Source organism: Diprion similis, chromosome 10 (assembly GCF_021155765.1).
Source record: "Diprion similis isolate iyDipSimi1 chromosome 10, iyDipSimi1.1, whole genome shotgun sequence".
NCBI lineage: Eukaryota > Metazoa > Arthropoda > Insecta > Hymenoptera > Diprionidae > Diprion > Diprion similis.
The window spans coordinates 6,344,835-6,366,826 of NC_060114.1; the positions used below are offsets into that span (position 1 = coordinate 6,344,835).

The 21,992-nt window shown below is 33.5% G+C and overlaps 1 protein-coding gene across 1 annotated transcript in view; it reads right to left on the minus strand.

Annotated features, from left to right (window-relative positions):
* The window catches only part of LOC124411310 (alpha-1D adrenergic receptor), a 106,422-nt gene that overhangs the window by 12,357 nt on the left and 72,073 nt on the right, over positions 1–21,992 (minus strand). The gene's annotated exons all lie outside the window — the stretch shown is intronic.

Sequence of the window (21,992 nt, forward strand, 5' to 3'; positions counted from 1 at the left end):
ATACTGAAAATATTTTATAAAAAATTATCATTTGACGGTAACAGTCAGACTTTTCCAAAGTAATTATCGATTTTTACACCTAATCAATCGCAAATTGAAATCGCAGTATTTGAAATATGAATTTTTTGATTGAGAAGAGATTCTTTCAACAAAATTTGATTCAATCAATTTAAATTTCACTTCTTGTGACCCGAATTTGTAATTTTTTCACATCGAAGAGGAATTGACCCAGTGAATAAAATTGGAGATAACCATCTTCGGTGTTGCATCTTCAAACTACATCATACTTTTTCTATTATCTGACTAATTTCTCCATCAGACTGTACCTACAGCCCGATTTTTCGATTTTCTTTCCGCTTCAGTGCTTGCAGAAAAGTTGGCACATTGCCTTGAGGGCGTCCAATTATTCAATACACAGTTCGAAACTTCTCGTGTCTTTTGTTTCGAACAAGTTTCGATCAGCTGTAGCGATAAACACGTGCATCGAGTTTCAGATACATCCGATATCCACTCGAGAGATGGGTTTTCCCTGTACGTATAAATGGCGGACAAATTGTTTCGCCGCGTGAATTTTCACCGAGACTTATTCTCCAGATTCATACTGAAGTATTTCCGTCACGTGCAGCAAACGAATCCCGAGAGATTGGAGTTACACCGAATCGAAATCAGCATCGAGTAGCTTCCGGAAATTAAACCAGCCGGCAAACTTTCATCCAACTCCAATTTTATATTCCGTATTATCGAATTTCGATAACTCCATTTCAGTTGTAAATCGGTCCACGAAACATTGACTCAAAAAATTATTCGAATGAACATCGAAGGTTTCGCGTAAAAATTTCCATCGATTCAACGACTGTAAACATTAAATGAATTATGCATTCAGTTCTGTCTTCTTTTCACGACTTATTTTACTGTATCAAAACCGTTTAAATATTTATTCATCAATTTCTAACGCTTTGAATATTACTCGCCTTTCATGGAAATAAATTCATTAAGACGGACAAATCTTTAGACATACAGAGATTTTTTGCGAATACGATGAATATGAGAGAAATTTATACGTTTCAGGATGAATTCCATTTTTTTTTTAAACAAAAAGTTGGGAGTACAATTTTTCTCACACTTGTAATTTCATCGACAGAAAAATGAGTTTTGAAATTCGAATAAAAAAACTGATGAAACTTTGGTATAATTCATTAATACCTCTATACATTTTCTAACATTTTCATCTCATACTTCACCTCGAAACGTTTGCTAATTAATTTGAAGACAGAGGAAAAAAAATTTTAATCCTTGCAAAGAGGCTAAACTATTCAAGAATATAAAAAACCTCGACATTATCCCCAATAACAATACTTTCTCTAAATTGATTCTGATAAGATACAAAAATAAAAATGTGTACGTCAAGCTTCATCCAGATATTTTTTAATACTCAAAATTCCACTAGTATTTCATGATTTCATGATTGGTTGTTATTTTCCACCGCGCTCCCGATGTGAGATCCGACCAGCCTGCTCTACGAGTGTCTACATCGAACTGAACTCAATTCGTTCTTCCTCGCGCAGGATATTCGCTCGCTCTTGCGTTTCTCCTTCTGCGCATGCGCGCTGCTCGAGTACCCCCCCCCCCCCCCAACCGCCCTCTTTTCACGCATGCGCAACGCGCAGCTTCGCGCGCTCACCATGTCTCATGGCTATGGGAAGGCTGTGCATCTATGATATAATATGACATATCTAGATAGCAGAAGCGTCTTTATTTAACCCAGAGTAAAAAAACAAGATTCACGACGTACTATTATTGACAAAAGGAACACCAAAAAACGTAACCTAAATCTTGAGGCATATTAAACGGAAACTTAACAAAACCAGAGCGGGTTATGGGATCTGCTCGGTTGGTGACCGTTATTGAGTGATAAATTTCCGAATTTCGTTAAGTTTTTCAGCTAATATTTTCAAATAATACTCAAAGTTGATGATTAACCGATTTTCTTTTCAGTTTCGTTTCGTCCAGTTTCCACAAATGATATGGATCAAGCCTAGAACACATGTTCGGGGTTGTAAACGACCCCAGCCAACTTTGAAGTTGCACTGCTGAGCTGAAAATTGATATTATTGGCTGGGACCGTGACCATAATTCAGTTTCTATATCTGGCAGTGAGATTGAGCAATTGAAAAAACAGTTGGGGTCACTTGTGACCCCACTTTAAAGATTCTATTGGTGATTCGTGGCAGTAAGTGAATTTTCCTTTCTTTACTGATATCTAAATACTTGACTTAAGTTATCAAGTAATTTAAACACCAATAGTCACATATATTATCCAAAGCCTTATACTTCATATACTGAAACAATTTTCTCCGTGAAATAAGACTTTCTACTAACCACTACTCTCACGTAAGCTCAGTTGCTTTCTATAAAATGTATAAGATTTTTTACGCAAAAAATGGCTCAATTTATTATTATTACTTATATACTATTTGTTAAATAAAAGAACTTGAAAATATTCGAAAACCTTTTATACACACTTTTCTATGTTACGTTTTTATTGACTTTTTTCCTATTTCCGTCGTCCATCTTTTTCCCATTTTCAAATCCCGAAATAAATATTATTTTTCAACCGTACGTGAAAATAGTCTTACGTATCGTCTTCAAAATTGCATTTGAAATTTGAAAATCGGTTCATTAGGAAGAAAGATTAGAGATTTTGTTCGAAAAATGATGTATTTACCTTTTTTTTTACCATTTTTTGATACTTGATTTAATTTTTCAACGACTAAACTTCAATAAAATTAAATTTTGTCTTCGCCATTCGTTTCCTTACTAAAAAAAAATGGAAAAGATTTATGTACTCACGTGTCCCATTATTGATTTTAAAACGATGTTGCAAACAAGAAACGCGTGGGGTTCTCACCGACCCCACTCATGAATTAGAAAGTAGAAAAAAGTTACGCGCGTCCAAAAAGACACAGGATTAAAATAACTGCCATCAGCTAGACTGAATTCGCTTTGCTGGTCTACCGAAGCAATTATTCCCTCGCTCTGTAAACAATTAACATCACAAAAAAAAAAAAACGAACTTAACACGTTCAAAATAAATTGAAATTTTCGAAATAGTTAAGCGAATTATGAATAAAGGAATGATTAGAAAATACAGTCAAAAATAAAAAATGAGTTAAACACCGATGATGCATAAACTAAATAATAATTGTCCTCGAGTTTAAAAAAGTTAGAACAAAACCGAAACGGTTGAAAAAAATCATTGAATCCTTTCGTTGGGTTGAAAAATAATTTTCGCCAGATAAAAAACGGCGCATCAAGTTTTCGACGGTGCGCTTAGAGCGAATTTTTACGCTTTTTTCAACATCAGTGAATCCGGTCACGCGCTCCTCGGTCCAGTTTATCGCCATCCGATCAAGCAGTCCCATTTCATTATGGTATTCAAGCCCCTTTCCATCCTCGAGATCTGATCCCATTTGGAGTTTACGCCGAGCCTCGATCTCAACCTTTGAAATTCCCGAAATCGTTCCCTTATCCGAATGCGATGACACCCGTAAACTCAACCACGGTTCGGCATTATACCCTGTTCCTACAAAAAATGGACACGATTTTAGGATGTTCGGATGTACAGTCCGAGCAAAAGAGTCTGAGAACTTGAGTAATGGTCTAGTAAAAGCTCGAAGAGTTTACGTCAATGTTTGTGTTTCCGACTCTTTTCCTTTTTGCGAGATTCATCAACAAAATAAAGCATCGATTTAAATTAAATAACATTTTTTTTTTATATGTTTCTCGTGTCTAGATTACTTAAGTCTTATAGACTCCGAATTTGAAGAAAGCGTTGAAATAAATAAAATGGGTCGATAATAAGGCCGAAAGCTGCGATTGAAATTGACGAAATTTAGTTGATTAAAACGTAATTTTCGTTGGAAAGAAGGAAATTCGAAAAGTCTAAAATTTAAGCGATAAAACCCGAGGATGGATAATTTCGAATGTATTTTATGATTTTTTTTTTTCAAATCTGAAAAAGTACCGTTGGTCCAATTTTGGTGAATTCATACAGCGAATTTTCAAAATGCTTTGTACTGAATCATTTTTATTAACCGGATGTTGTTTTTATTCGAATAAACTTGGTTAATCTCAGTCGCACACCTGTTGCGCTTTCGTTCCATAGTTACTTTGTTCAGAAGTTTTTGGCGTTGACTGTACACCTGACATTCATCCTTGACCCCTCCTTATAACTGAACTTTAACCTCACGTATCTTCGTATATCGCCTCATTTTATTCGTTTCTATCGTTATTCGGCCGTTTTGTGTGGAGGTCAATGAATTGATCCTGGATTATGAGACGATTTTTTCTTTCGAGAATTACGCGATAAATGAAATTTTTTTTACTTGTATTTTGTTTCTTCGATTAATAATTGACATTGAAGCAAAACAGAGATTTCGTTTTTGGTAACGAGAAAACTTATGTTTCACTTTTTTTCATTGTCTTCATTAGTTTGTTTAGTATTCTTTAATTGTCAAGTAACCTGAGAATGAAACTTTTCGTTACAGCGATAACTGAAATTTGAATTCAGCTGACGACGAATGTTCGAGTTCGAAAAACAGTTTAAAGAAATTTTAAGAAATCTTCACAATTCAATAGCTGCAAGATATCTTCTTTCGCGAAAATGCCAGAAGAGAAAACAGAAGCAAATTTCTTCTCAATGGGATCAATCATCATATTTCCCGCAATCTTTCAAGAACTCGGATGATTTCCGTACATTTTGACGAGTGCACAAGATTGAATGAGGCGTGAAGCGATCGGCAGTAAAAATATTATATCCTTCAACACCATGGAGGATATTGCGTTTTTATGTTTTTGTTAGGCTACAGACGTATTGCGAATGTAATAAATTGCAGGACAGTAACACTAGCTCGTATTTTTCACTGTAACTATAAATGTGCACAGGGTGTTCCGTTCTTACCAACTTACGAGTGAATGTTTTTAAAAAATAATCAAAGTTAGTTTTCTGTTTATAGAAAAAATAATATTTCGTTCTGAATTTCAGAGATTGTTGTTTATTGTAAATTTTTAACAAATCTAATGCTTTTGTACAACTAACTTTGGGTATTCGCTTGCATTGTCAAATTTTCCGATCATCGTTAAGAAGATTCGAAGGAAGAAAACGTTGAAACTCAAAATACAATGATGAAATTTATTTCGAGAAATTTTTAAAACAGGTCTTGATAATCATAACTTTGATATTCCTCTTGCAAATAATTACCACTGCGTTGTTTAATCTTCCTAAGACACAATTCATCAACTTTTTTATCACCCACCCTCCTGCAATGATTCTCTGAAAACAAGACACCGAGTACGCAAAAGAGCTTTGAAATTACTCATGTCATGGCGGAGATACGGTTCAAGCATGCGTCGTTGAGGCGCCCCGTTTCGATTCGAAGGATGTAGAATTGCGTCCGAGGACTCAAAAGTTGTTAATACTCTGATCTGCGAGACCTGGTTCTCGATTTACGCGTCTCACGTGATCCGTTCCGCGACAGGAATATGGGGCAAAGGTCAGGAAATTATTCACGTCATGCTTTCATCCCTAACTCTCATAAATGCCTTAAGTGATGCCACCGTGCTGCCAAGCTTAAAGCCGCGCTATAATGCTTTTCAAACCTACGTACCTCAACTTTATGTCTTACTTTATACGACCCAAGCTGACCTAACCTACCATGATATCTGACATAATCGGTATCAATTAATCAACTCGAATTATCTAACCTGACATGAGTAACTCTGACATCACCGAACAGACCCAATTCTAACCTGATCGACTCCAACATGATCCAAATTGAACTGATCGAACAAGACTTGATTCGACCTAACATGACGTAACATGATTGAATCTAACCTAACATGACCCAATCTAACATCATCAGCTTAATCATAATCCAAAATGACCTAATATGATGTAAACTGATCGAACAAGATTTGATTCGACCCAACATGACACGACGTGATTTAATCTAACCTAACATGACGAGATCTAATATGACCGAACATTTTGTTGTAAGGGGTTAAAGTGTTCGGCGTTTGTTGTATGAACGTAATTTTCCAAATTTCTATCACTTGTTAGTGATTTTATTTATAGATAAACTATAGGAATAATGTTTTGTCTGTTGAACTATTGACGGGCAGTTTTCTGCTCAATTATTTACCGACTGAAGATAACAAATCTTCACTCGGTAAAATTCATATTAAAAAATAATAATTAATTATAACCTTACGAATCTAATAGAAATCTAATTATAAGATCCGTTCTTTGAAAAGACAAATATTGGTAATGTTATTCGAAATGTCTTTTACTTGTCGGAATTTGTGTTATATGGATCTCTACATGTAGTGGAAAGAGTATTGATCTGTCTGATTACGAATTTTTGGAATGAAAATTTGTTGAAATTATCCAAACTTCGAGACAAAGATCTTATAAGAACTTCCTGATAAAGTCATACGAGAATTATTTCTAGTCGAGTTTTATCTTGAAATTTGTTTTAGTCGACAAAGCGACACAACACAGAGACAGACCAACTTCGAAATAAATTGATAAACTTAAATACGAGCCATCCTAACCTCACCAAACATTGATGCTAGTTAACCTTGCTTGGTTTAACATAACCTGAGATTCATGTTCGCGAAATTTTTGTTCTCCTGAAAATGGACATGCTTATTGTTATCAAGGTTGCCAATTTTTGCGTGGAAGTTGAAATATCAAAGAAGAGGAAAAACGATTTTCACTTTAAGAAAAACTAAAGTGGCATTTGCTGCTTCTGGAGTTAGGGAGAGCGGAATTCCTGGAAGTGTGTTGCCACCTTCTCAGCGAGAGGATTTTATAATGGGAAAGTGGAAACGGCTTTCCGTGTAGCGTGATAGAAAACGAGATTGGCGATTTGAGCCTTTAAATTTCTTCGATGTCTGCGATTCTATCGAGGTGTGCCATCCAACTTCCTGACGAACCCATGGATATTGTCATGGAATAATAAATCGAACCATCTTATTGTAAGATCTTTATTCCTTTTCCGTTTTGGACTTCAATTTTGGTTTGGAGTTTCCTGGAAAATTTATGAGCGATACGTTTTTCCGACAAAATAATTATAAGAAAATTAAATGACAACAACAAGTTTTCAGCTGCAGCTTTTGGTAATGAGAACTTTTGCACATTGACGATTTAACGGAGCATATTTGGTGAAGAAATATCGAAATAACTTATCTGTGAATAAATTATACGGAGTACGAATTTGTTGGGTGAAAATAATAACCAGTTTTTCTAAGTGGATAAAAGTGTCAATCAATTTCAATTGAATATTGATCGAATTGATTATTATATGAGCCATTCTACTCCAAACCGATCTATGCATGATCCTCACCATCAACAATTTTTTTTTTATTTTCAAGTGTTGAAAAAAAAATCGAATAAAATACAAATTAGTATTTTTTGAATTTTTATTTCATTCGATTTTTCTCACTTTTTAATTACTCGTTTCGTATTTAGCTTATAAAACAAAAGCTTTCCCACTCGATCCTGGTCTGAAAATTTTCATTTTCTAACAAAAAATTCATGAATAAAAATGAAGCCAATGTTTAGGGCTGCTCATTCAAAAATGGGGTTTTCTTATTTTTGGGAACAGTAGAAATCAAACCCATGTTCAAAAAAATCTAAGACGCGGTGACGGAATTTTGTTTCGTAAACCGTATTTAAAAGTTTGTCTCCTCATAAACGCGATATGATATATGAAATGAATTTTAAAAATGCTTCAATTAAATACGATTACTTGAGATTTCTCGGATAAGATATCAGCTATATGTAATTATAAATTAATTCAAAGCAACGACGTAACTCTATAAATCTATTTCAATTTCGATTTCTCACAAAAGCATTCTACATATGTTTCATCAGCCAGAATTACGGAGCTATAAATTTGATAATCGTAAAATGTTTTGCGTTTGTTTTTTTTTTTTTTTTTTTTTTTTGTACAGTGACATTTGACCACGAATTACGTAGATCAGATGGACGAATTCCGCATTTCATGTTGTTATCGTTACTCGTAATTGGTTTATTTCAGTCGTTCGACAAGATAATGATTTAATCATCACTGAAATATAAAAGTGGCGGAGCATCATTGACGTGAATTAGTTCTGAGTTGAAAGTCAATCAGATAAAATATCATGTACAAGTTAATCGTTATGTTTGCGCTGCTGGCGATCAGTTGCCAAGTTCTGACGAAACCGTATTCTGGGTAAGAAATTTTGAACAAAGTTGCACTTGCAAAAATAACGCAAAACAAAATAACCAATTGTCTGACAAAAAATTTATAAAGGTGTACAATTATTTGATAAGAAGGATTATATAATTAAAAAGAGAGAAAATTTGTTACAATATAAAAAGATAAAAAATTGAAAAACTTTGAAACCATAGTTCAGAAAGAACTTCTAATGAAAATGTCACGACAAAAAATGACGAGAATTATCCAAAAATCAAAAAGTACAAACTCAAATTGTTTCTGGATTATCTCAAAGCTTCCAAATCCGAGAAATCGATGAATTAAGAATGTCAGAAAAACATTCTGCTGTAGAATTTGAGTGCAGAAAATCCTTTGAAATGCAGTTTCAAACGTCAAGAATTATATTCTGTAACTTGAAATATTTCAGGATGATCCAAGGATTCGGGTCGGAGGACGATATTTTAATAGGAAATTTGAACTTCGAAGCGAATGACAAAGCTCTCTTAGGTAAGATCAAAAGTTTATTTTTAATGCTTCTTGTAATTAATCACTAATTTATTCTGGAACAGTGCGAATTCAATAAGAAAATTTTATGTTTTTCGTACAATTTTGGAACAATTTATTACAAGTTTCACAATTCAAAAGTGGTTGAGATTGATTTCAAGGAGTTTCAAACGACTTCAAACTGGTTTGTATTGATTCTGATCAGTTCGAACATAAATTCCCAATAATTTCAAGCTAAATCCAGGAGGTTTAAACGATTTGAAAGTTATTTCAAGTGGTTTTGGATATTTGAAAAATGATTTTGAACAGTGAAATACTAATTTCAAGAAATTTCAAATAATATCAGAGTAGATCTGAGCGGTCTGGCGCAGTTGAAAAATCATTTATAAAAGTTTCGAATTCTCGGCGAATTTGAAATGATTTCAAAGTAGTTTCAAGCGGTATTGCGCAGTTGAAAAGTGATTTATAAATGTTTGACGAATTTCAAATGATTTCAAAGTAGTTTCAAGCGGTATTGCGCAGTTGCAAAAGTGATTTATAAATGTTTAAAACTACTCTCGATGAATTCAAATAATTTCAAAGTAGTTTCAAGCGGTTTTGCGCAGTTGAAAAGTGATTTATAAATGTTTGACGAATTTCAAATGATTTCAAAGTAGTTTCAAGCGGTATTGCGCAGTTGCAAAAGTGATTTATAAATGTTTAAAACTACTCTCGACGAATTCAAATAATTTCAAAGTAGTTTCAAGCGGTTTTGTGCAGTTGAAAAGTGATTTATAAATGTTTGACGAATTTCAAATGATTTCAAAGTAGTTTCAAGCGGTATTGCGCAGTTGCAAAAGTGATTTATAAATGTTTAAAACTACTCTCGATGAATTCAAATAATTTCAAAGTAGTTTCAAGCGGTTTTGCGCAGTTGAAAAGTGATTTATAAATGTTTGACGAATTTCAAATGATTTCAAAATAGTTTCAAGCGGTATTGCGCAGTTGCAAAAGTGATTTATAAATGTTTAAAACTACTCTCGACGAATTCAAATAATTTCAAAGTAGTTTCAAGCGGTTTTGCGCAGTTGAAAAGTGATTTATAAATGTTTGACGAATTTCAAATGATTTCAAAGTAGTTTCAAACGGTATTACGCAGTTGCAAAAGTGATTTATAAATGTTTAAAACTACTCTCGACGAATTCAAATAATTTCAAAGTAGTTTCAAGCGGTTTTGCGCAGTTGAAAAGTGATTTATAAATGTTTGACGAATTTCAAATGATTTCAAAGTAGTTTCAAGCGGTATTGCGCAGTTGAAAAGTGATTTATAAATGTTTAAAACTACTCTCGACGAATTCAGATAATTTTAAAGTAGTTTCAAGCGGTTTTGCGCAGTTGAAAAGTGATTTATAAATGTTTGACGAATTTCAAATGATTTCAAAGTAGTTTCAAGCGGTATTGCGCAGTTGCAAAAGTGATTTATAAATGTTTAAAACTACTCGCGACGAATTCAAATAATTTCAAAGTAGTTTCAAGCGGTATTGCGCAGTTGAAAAGTGATTTATAAATGTTTGACGAATTTCAAATGATTTCGAAGTAGTTTCAAGCGGTATTGCGCAGTTGCAAAAGTGATTTATAAATGTTTAAAACGACTCTCAACGAATTTCAAATAATTTCGAAGTAGTTTCAAGTGGTTTCTAAGTGCTTCAAACACGGGGTTTTAAGCAGTTACTTTCATACGAAATCTGAGCGTTTGTACTCAAATCTGTAGTTTGTTAACTGTAATGAATAAATAACTCCCCGAGTAAATAAAATAAAAACGTCAACCGAATCCAATGATTAATTTTCGGTATAAAAATTTCCAAAATTCATCCATTGACCTTGTATATACGACCTTGGCATAAGAATGCCGATCAGTATCGTCAGCATACGAAAAACCTCAGCACACTCACATTTTTTTCTTATTACAGATGCACAACGCCTCTGGTTCGAAAGGAACGAAATTGGTGTCCGCGTGATTCGAGCCTTGCAAGGTAAATCGCAACCCGCCGTTCCGGACTCAAAATTAAACGAATCTTCGTCTTCCGACGAGTCGTTACCGACCATCGAATCCATCGAATCAATCGATTCTGTCGAGTCTCTCGAGTCCCCTGAATCTCCAGAATCTCCCGAATCAAGCGAGAACCGCCAATAAAAGATAATGTTTGCAAATTCCTGAATCAGGAGCATAAAAGTACAATTAAATACTAACAAAAAAAAAAGTGTATTTTCAAGAATGTTTTAAATAAGTTTTAACTTTAAATATTCATGTAGGCTTTCTTAGGCTTAATATATACACTCTCGAATTTCATAAAAGAAAAATTGTATTGATTTTGAAAATTGCATCGAGTTATTTCCTGATTCTTAAAAAACTTTTTTTTATGATTTTGGTTACTTTCCCATCGCGTGATAATATTTTCATTCGTATTCGAACTAAATTAGTTAATAATAATAACTCGCTCGTACGTTGAAAATTGCTTCACTTGTGTAAATGTCATTCATATACAAACGGATGGAATTAGATATTGATCAACTACTTAAGTTAAGTGAAAAAAAAAAAAAATAAATAAAATAACTACGTAGTTTACGTAAAAAATTTCGCACTTGTTACAATATTTGAACTCCGAAGCCTTGGAATCATTTCACTGCACAAATTATAAACTCTTGTGTTTTACTTCAGCCATGTAAAAAATCATTTATACTCGTTATTAATTCAGATATAAATATTCGGAAAATTTTTTTAATTAATTTCAAATTATGACAATTCGCGAATACTAAAAATTTCCACGCTGAAGCAAAATTTCACACGAAGTTATGAGTATCGAAATTCTGTTGGAGATGTATAGTTTTTTAAGATGTGCATTTTGGTATTCCTAAATTTAATTCATCGTTGCACGTATCTTTCAATAATTGCGCTTAGCAGAAAAAACGATTTTTTTTATTCACTCGTTCACACGCAATGTGTTCAGGTACTGAACATCAACGTTTTTACATAATATTCGCGTTTTCGACAATTTTGCACTTGCGAAAATACTTGTTGGCAGATGTTTTCGAATAATTTTTTTTTCGCATTATGAGTGTGCTGTAATCGATATTTCATCACGCCCGATTACCCGCGAAATAAATAACACGTGTAATTCATTTCGTCAAGGTGAGTCTAATTCGATGATGTTCAAATCGGTGGAACGCGAATATAAATATAGTAAAAAATATATCCAAATTTTAGCTAATCTAAAAATTATTTCTATAGTTTTTTTTTTTTTTTTTTTGACAGAAGTAAAAAATTTATTTTCACATCATTTTCACGGTAAATAATTCACAATTATTGCGGAATATTGAAAGACTATGAGAAAGTCATTTCATGTCGGCAATATAAAGTTTGTAAAGCGTAATTTTGAACGTGTTCCAAGGTGAAAAGAAAAAGCTGATGTTTAAAATAATCGTGTTTATGAATTTCCTGCGATCGTCTTTCAGGATTATTCAGAAAATTGTTAATAAAATACATCAAGCTTTGCGAAATGAAAAACTACCATACCTATAATGTAAAACGAAAAATCGTCCGCGTGAAATAATATTACGTAAATTCAATACTTATCACTTCCGTTCAAAGTTTAAATTTCACGTGAGATCTGAATGCATCAGGTGTCCTCACAATAACGCAATTTAATGGAAATAACAAGAGCCGATATCGGAACTGTTTCAATATTTTCGCGATCGCCGAAGCGGTTTTTCGAGATGAAGGTTTCGGGATCTGTTGAAACAGGTGCATCCATTCATTTTAACTATTGGTCGGCGGAAGTATAAAAGGCCGTGGAATATCAGCAATCGACATCAGTTCTGACCGAAAATCAGAGTTACTACAACATGGCGAAACTCATCATTGTCTTGGCTCTTGTGGCCTTCGTCAGCCTCAGCGTTCTGGCCGAAAAAAGAGACGCCAGCGCGGTTAATTCGCAGATCCTCAGATCGGGCAAAGCTTTAGGACAAAAGACAAACCAGTGAGTAATATGCAAAACTCGAAACATTTCCGAAAAATTATTGAATTGAAAATTTTCAGTCGTTTTTATAACGACCGTTCGTATACTTTACATTTTATTGGTGAATAAAAAATCACGTTCAAGATTTTCTAAAAAAATTTCGATACTTCGACGCCCTATTTTATTTTCTCTGATAATTTTTTTTTCAAGTTTTCATCACACACGTGGTATATACTGATGATAATATCTGTCGAAAAGTTTCTGCATGTTTTTTTTTTTACTCGGTTCTTCGAGTTTTATTATTCTGTAATGTTGATAATAATTCAAAGCTGAGTGACTGCTGTTCTTCAATTTCAGAGCAGGCAATTCTAATAACGAAGACACACAGGACGAACGTCCAGCCGATGATCAAGAAACTGATAACGAAGTAGCATCAGGTAAGATTTGTAGAATTATTCAATCGAACTAATACGATAATTTGATGGTCATTTCATGCCGAGAGAAAATGATTTCTAGCCGGAGTCTTTGATTCAAAATAATGAAAATTTGATTAATCGAAATTCCATTCTCTTGATATCTCAATCAGAAAAATATCTAGGTAATATTTTTCTTGAATAAATTTAATGGCTAGCTCAAAAAATTTTCAGACAACTTAAGCCTCGTCTAAAGAATTTTCATTTATCAGCAACGGATTATTTTATTACGTGTATCTACGCTGATAATTGCCGGAGAAGAAATAAAAAATTATGTTTTGAAAGCGGAATTTATATCCCGATAACCAATCATTCGATTCGATTCGGATTTCTCTCATTCGAAATCGTGTGGATCGAGCTTCATTGTCGCATTTTTTGTTTATCGGAAATCTTTTATTATTGATAATTAAACGTTAAACATTCCGCTCGATGAGATGTTTATCAGCATCCTCAATGTCTCGAAAACGACTCAAAACTGATCAACTTAAACTTTGGAGACATAATTTTACAATACTCGGAGTTAAAATTTGATTTTCCGTCAAAAACTGAAGATTTTTCTTCAACTAGATTTGAAAGAAAAAAAAATAAATAAATTGCAAATGGAAAAAATACTGGCTAAATTTCAAGTAAAAATCGATCCACCTATTTTTCAGATATTGCACTGCAAAACGTGTTACAAAATTGAATGGTTACCATCATTGTCAATAAAAATACTTCCGAGTGATTGATTTTTATTGAAAAAATATATGATCAAGACTCGGCTCATCTACTTTTTCACAGAAATACCCAAATCGAATCGATTAATTGCTTATTACTAAGATATACTCGCAATAAGGCTCTGAAGTCACTCACTCTTTCAAACCTCGATTAGTATTAAACGTAACTTTACGAGGTAAATACTATCACTGATATGCGGATTTTTATAGCATCAGAATTTTTTTTTTCTTGTTTGAGAGAGAGAGAGTGAGAGAGTTTTTTTTTTTTTTAATTTCTTTTACTGGAGTGTTAATATTCGTGAAAATAGTCCTGAATGTGATACTAAACGACATTCAAATGATATATACGACGTAACATTAAAGAAAATTATATGCAACCGTGTTTGAATGGAAAATCGGTACAAACTAAAGATTAAATGAAATACAACTACTTGTAACTAAAGTTTTAATTACACTGATTAACAGTGGTTTTGTTGCCCTTGATATTTGAACAATCATAGAAAGATTTTTCAACTTGGCTCTGGTTATTCATTTTACCGGCATTTTCAAAATTTTCACAGATGACTTAAAAAAGCAATATTCAGATGAAAAATTGGCCTTTTTTGTAGTATCTGAAGTCTATCAAAAAAAAAAAAAAAAAAAAAAAAAAAAAAACATACTACACAGCTCAACAAAAAAATTTTCTGCATAGTTGCCCTGATTTTATCCGTGAAGTTTGGTGTTTGAGAACGTTGAATTTCGGAATAAGATCACGATTATATAATTAGAAATCATCCAATATTTTTATAATTAGGATCTTTTAAGTTGTCTAAAAATTTAGAGACAACAGTTTTGAAGGAATTCCAGGCATTTTTTTTCCGAGCTTGTTATTATAGTCTCAAAGTTTGCATTTTCGTAGCATCTAAGTAAACATTCGAATTCGATGGATTACTTCTTTGAAACTGATAAAAATATTTTTTCGCAGTAGACTTATTCTGATAAAAGTATCTCTCTAAGTATATAACGAATAATACAGAATCGTGATGTGATATGTATAAACGTCTGTGTATGAAAATATTATTTGTAAAAATTTATATGTGTCAGGTACAAGTATTCAGAAAAGTTTTTCGTCGCAGACTCATGTTATTTATATTACGACAGATGGTACTGCTGATAATGGTGTTGTGAATAATGCTAATAATGATGATGCTGCTGAAACGGATCCTGTGGATGATATACTCGATAATAATACCAGCAGCGAGAAAGAGGATTAGACTGGCATATGATGGTACGAAGGATGTGGATCTTGCGATAACCGAGGAAGCAGAGACCGAATTCAAAGTTTTTTGAATAACGAAGCCTCACCCCAATCATGGGGGGAATTTACTTTAATTACCACAGTTTCGATTATTTAACAGTGCTTAACTAAGTGTGATGTGTGAACGACTTTATCGTTGGATCGTTAATAAATATTGAATAAATTATATCAATCCTAAAATATTCCAAACTTTATTTAATTATACACCTTATCCCGTAAAAATCAGACAACGTTATTCGTTGGCGCGCCGCCATTACGAAGGGGTGAAAAATAATTCAGTTAAGAAGCTTTTGAATGTCAAAAAAAGTTCAGTAGTGCAAATATTGAGGCTGTTAATTATAGCAGAAAATTCATCTGAATCAATTATTTGATCGCCAGATGAAACCTCGTGACTCCTTTAAATTTTAAGAAAATTTTGCAGAAATTTTGCAACATAAGCGCACTTATGAGTTTTGGAATTGAACAACTCTTATCACCACTCGGAGTTATTGATGATATTTTATTATAAAGTCAAGCATCCTAATGAAGTTGAGAATATTAGCCTAGTTTTTTGGTGATACGTACTTTTGAGAAAAATGAATTTTGAATTTATCGAAAAACGGTTACGACAGTTAACAATTTGGTTAACAATCGCCGCACGCTGCAGAGATGATATATCACTGCAATGATCCTATTTCAAGTTGTAAGCCGTTGTGCTATAAATTAGTAAGTCCCGATTGGTGCATAATTTTATGCTATTATTTTCCTTTGTTCAAATGCGCTAGTTCGGATGACTGAATTAGACTCATAAAAACGAAACTTGTTTTGACAATATAGAAAACTGATCACCGAAATACTTATTGTTAGACCAACAAAGAATTAGAACGAATTGACGTTAGTGAGATGCTTCCCTCTGATTGCGAGGGAACTTGACTGGATTGTCAAACTATTTCTGTGTACAATTGATTCTTCGTCAATCATCCACCCACAGGGAACACCCCACCGATTAAAGGTTCATCCAGGATCCACAGCTCCATAAAGGATCCATATACACGGTGGATCTCTAACAGACATGTACAGAAATCTAAAATGTCTACAGTCAGATCAAAGCACGTTCGATATGCATTGGATGTCTACGAATATCGTATGAATGGTCGCCCTTCTCTCTCGCCACGAAACGGAACTGCTCTGAATTATATAAGTCTCTGGAAATTCAGCCCTTTAAAGTACTCCGAATTTCGTCCGGTATCGACGTACTTGGTTCCTCCTTGAGTGCTGACACCTTGAGTCCATATCGCGGTGACAATGCCTAAGGAACTTATACTTTTATACGCCCTTATGGCCTGAAAGAGCTATCTAAAGGTTGAAATGGACGTCTGATAGAGGAATTGCATATCCATCGTGGATGTCCGTGGTACGTCCATTAGAGGTAAATGCTCCGTGGGGGTGAATACTACACTAAAAAAAAAAGAATAAGCGTGTTTAATCTTGTTCTGACTCATGATGAAACCGATTTATCCGATTCAACCTCGTAGGGTTCTGTGACGGAAACTTTCAAAAGTAACCAGAAGCTTGTGCGCGAATATCTCGAAAACTACTTGGCCGAATTTCCAAATTTTTATTTCAGCAGATGTCATACACACTCGGGGGTAATTTAAGCTAAATATTGTTTGAATGCGATGAAACGAGAATAAGCAAGATAAAGAAGTAAAGTTACTACAAAACATTGGAGTTTCATCTTGCATGCTCAAAATTCCGACGATTCTATGTTTTTGTTTGCTATCTTTTATTCGTTGTAGATACATTTATTTTGATTTTCTCTTCTTTGATCTCTCATCATTTGTTTCTAATTTGAAGTTATTTCGTTTGATCAGGGTTTCCGTTACGGGTATTTTAAAACGCTGCTTTTCACTCACACGTAGAGGCCATGGATCTGGGATGCAAAGCACTTCCCTACCATCAAAAATTGAACCAGCAATGACGAAATTTTTACCGCCAGTCATCTTTGTTGGAATTATACAGGATCGGAGTTTAAATTTTTTATGACTACAGCATTTAGGGATCAAAAAACTTTTACAGAATCGGATGAAATCGGCCTCGATATAATATTTTTAGGACTTTTGCTTTTGTAGTGGAAATGTAATATGTGGAAAAAAATTCGACAAGGCAGAAAGAAAACGATACGAATTGGAATCTTCAAATTTGACTTGACTGAAATTTTTCAATTTTTCTACTCAATGCTGCAGAAAACATAATCTCAAAAATGTGTTTCCATTCACGTAAGGAACGCGTCGATCCGACAATTTTCAATTTCTCGATTGTTTCAATTTAATTTTTCTGTCGACCCTCAAAATTGCGACGCTGTTCCGCGAAAATATCATTGCACGTGTTCACAAATTCTATAAAAAGTCAAGATGATCAGGTAAGAAGAGCAAACAATTTGCAGATATCGTGACATCAGTGCCCAAATATCGCACTTTTGCGCAAATAAAGTCAGCTGTTGTTGGAAATTTACCGAACACTCGAATTTACTTTTCTTCGGTACTCAACTTACACTTGTTTCAACAATCTACGACGGTTGGGACTCGACAACGTCTGCGTCGATTTCTGTTTCACCCCACTTGATTAACCGTGAAAAAAACGAATGACATAACCTGATTCATCATGCTGACGGACGCAAATACTTACTAGTCAAAACATTTTACATCGCCCTTCATTTATCTAGAAAATGTTGAATCTTTGGATGAAAAAAAATCTTGATCAATTGCATACCGAAGAATATTTAGCAACGGTCTGAATAAAATTAAACAGATTCCGAAGTCGGAATTTCATTTCAAACTACAAAACTCTGTATTTAGATGCTAGTGATCAAAGATATGCGAGTTTTTCGAAACTCAAAATGAAAATTTTGTAACTGCGTCTGGGTCATGCAAAAGTCGTTATTCCAATATTTTTTGGATCGCTGATTTCAGATTCATGTTCAAATTTTCGGAACATGGAATAATCGGAATAAACTCACGGCTCACAAGTCTTCGAAACTCTTCCAAATTTCACGACAGTCACCACCGATCACACATTTTCAAGGTTGCTAATTCTGAACCTGAAGTTAAATTCTCAAAATGTGAAACGAATGACGTAAACTCGAAACGCAATATAATTTAGAATAATTTATACCGTATGAAAAATTTTATGCACTGATTTTCATCGCTATCAGTTCCAAGTTTTGCTGTGTTTTCAAATTTGAAACTGTCCGTACGGAAAAACTACAAGATTAGAAAATAAAAAATCCTGCATTAAGTCGCCGCAAAAATCTCGAACTATAAATTGTCTGAAATTTCGACGTCTTGGATCTGCCATCTTGAATTCGAATGATTCAAACACAGAATTGGTACCCGAAGAGTTCAAGAATTTTTGAAAAACCTTATTTCTTCACAGCTAAAAGTACGCTTTGAAATCTGTAAAGAGACGATTGCGTGGCGCATTTTGAATTTCGGGAATTTGGTTCTGTCACTTCTCAGTATTGGTGACTAGATAAACGATCCGGGTCTTGAATCATGACGACGATCGAGCGCAAGCTTTCAAACATCTGTTCAATCACGCAACCGTGATAATGTGCCGAAGTATAAAAACCGCGGATTAATATACGCAGGAATCAATTCTGAGTTGATTTCAGACAGTCAAACATGGCGAAGTTCATCTTTCTTTTGGCAGTTTTGGCCGTTAGCTCCCAGGCTCAGGAGCTATCGATATCAGATGTGTTGACTAAAGATTTTATGGAACAGCTCGAGAACTATATCGAAAAATTAGAAAAAGCCGTAGAAAGTGGTGGAAAGTGAGTAACATTTGATTAATTGTAAGTTCTAATCTGCACCGAGTAACATTTTTTTATTGAAAAAGGTGAATTTTTTGCGTTGAAACTTGATCGAGCTCTTCTCTGCAATAATCTGCAATCTATATTCATTATTATTATTATAATTTTTCAGTAAAATCTTTCTAATCACATATTATAAAAATTATAATAATATTAATAAAAATTTGAGCGATCTTTTGCGAATTCTTAAACTCAGATTGGATTCCATGTTTGAAAATATACGAAACTGTCTAATTTCGCATCTGTTAGTATTATTAGGTCAAAATCTTCAACATCATCGAGTGATTCTCTCCGGACCGGATATGTCAATGCAACTGTACTTACCCCAGCATGTGAGTCCGTCAATTTTAATTCAACTACTTCACAATTATTTCGTGTGAAGGATAACTAAGATATCTAAGAGCAAACAATTGCGAATAATTTATCCGATGGATGATCGGAAATTTATCGTTTGAAACGAGAAGCTGGTATACGTGTAGAGTAGGTTGGGCTAAAAAGAATGACTATTTTTTTTCGTCACTTTTTAATATTAATATTAAAAGGTGCCTATTTGCGATATTCCATTTCCTGTTTAAATAACACGGGAAATAATTTTTTTGACGTAATATTTTTTTCATCTTGCTTATTTTCACAAATCTGGAGGAAAAAATCATTCGAAATGAAGATATTTTTGTACAACTTTGAACCCTGAGATATCTAGATTTTTTTCTTTTAATTCGTGCTTATCATCCGAGTTAAAATTCATTGTTTTAATAGCATCAATCTAACCTAAAAGCGCCACTTTCTATACTATTGATCTAAAGATTTAGATTCAGGGTACAAAAAATCACTAAGTTTGCATTTTTGGGCGGTTTTTTCAATACATGCAATATTTCATTAACCAGATTCGTCCTTTTTCCAGTTAACTCTTCATCTACCAGCGATGACAGCGCATCTTCGAAGAGTGACGCATATGGAAATGGCAGCAATAACGAAGTTACCAACGAGTCCGATTCCCAATAAAAGTAGATCTTCGGATGCACCTGAAAATGATTCTACAACATCGAAATCCGAAGATTAATCAAGCACTAATTCTTAGTCCAGAAACTATTTTATCCATCCTTCACCAGATTTTGATTCTCAATCCCAATCCGAATCACAACAAGACTCAGACTCTGAATACAAGACGATGACTTTTAGTAATGGTTGTGAATAATGCATTAAATTTTTTATTGCATTTCGATTAACGATTAAATTCAATTTTTTAATGAAAAGAATTTTCATTAACCGTTGAATAAATTTTTTTAATGGGATAATTATATGAAAAAATTGAATTTAATTCTCAATGTATTATTTTTTCATTAACAAATTCTACAAACCTACTTTCAGTCAAGTTTTTCGTTAAACTAAATCTCTGGATATCGAATTTCTGCCACACGATTAATAACACATTAATAACACAAAATACGAGCAGTCAACGCTGCAGCGACTGAATTAAAACTTCCAAACATTCAATGAAGATCCAATAAAGGCGAAGCAATTTTAAATATAATTATTCCAATAACTATCCACTGCAAATCAGTAATGCAATGTATGTAATTGTTTATCAATCATAAATAAATATCCTCTCTCTACATCCGCATTGTTATAATTATGTCTTTATGGAATTATTAATTATCCATCGTCCTTCCATAAGCATCGATACCCTTAAGTGATGCCGTTCCAAGTTGTGAGCAGTTGTGCTTAAAATTGTCCAATTCTGATTCGTTTGTTATTTTTCATCTCTCTGAATAACTGCGTTTATTCGGATGACTAACAATAAATCAGACCCGTAAAACAACGAAACGTATTTCAATAACCTTGAAAATTGATTATTGGTAAGGGCGGAAGGGAGGGGGAGGTGTGTGGCAAAACGGGGTGCTTAATGAAATACTTAATTTTCGGGAACTAAAAAGGGCCAAATCTTTTTTCGTCTTTAATTGTAATCAAAGAAAATTATTTTTAGATGTCAGAGGGAAAAATTTTTTTTTTTTAATTTTTGAAAATTCAAAATAATGACGGATAATGTTTATAGAAGTTATTTTTGAGTATTTCAAACTATTTCAATGCAATCCTTTGTTGTTTTTTCAACGATCTAAATCAAGGAAGAAATCCATTTCACGTTACTTACAGAAAATTCAAATATAAAGAGAATCTCACTTATTTAAATGCATTTCTAGGAAGTTACCACTTGTGGCTTTATTGTATTTGAATCGCAATCGTTTTGCATGTTTTTGCTTGACAAAGAATGATTCATTATTTCGTTGAGAAACTTCAATAATTATTTTGTTATTGCGCTTCACTGGTCTCAAGATAAAAAAAAAAAAATTGTATGTGTGTATTCAAAAAATCAATCAATAATAATAAACATACGTGATTATTCGGCGAAAATTTTCCTATAAATTTATACAAATCTCTGTCGAAAACTCTACACAAGTTTTTTTAAAGCAATTTCAGGTAAATCAAGCAAAGTTCTATCTCTCTTCTCTTCGTCACCTTTCCGACTCGCAAGCAAATCATAAATGTTATTTCTCGAAAGCTGAGGTTTTGTTTCGAGTGTTCTGCACTGGATCAATGACGTCAAAAAATTTATCATGAATACAAAAGATATAAACAATATAGAAGGTCTCTTCTTCGGTAAAGGTAATAAGCTCAAACGAACTTTTCAGCAAACTGAATGAATTTTTATGAATGTTGAATAACAATTAGGACCTAAATTATTTCTTGAACATGTACAATCGTGTCTGAAATTTATAAAGACACAGGGCATTTTATTTATTGAAATATTTCGCATCAACTAAATCCTAATTGAATGCCATCGGATTTGAGTCGAAATTTCTATACATAACTGAAAATAGTGATCAGAGATTTGGAAAGT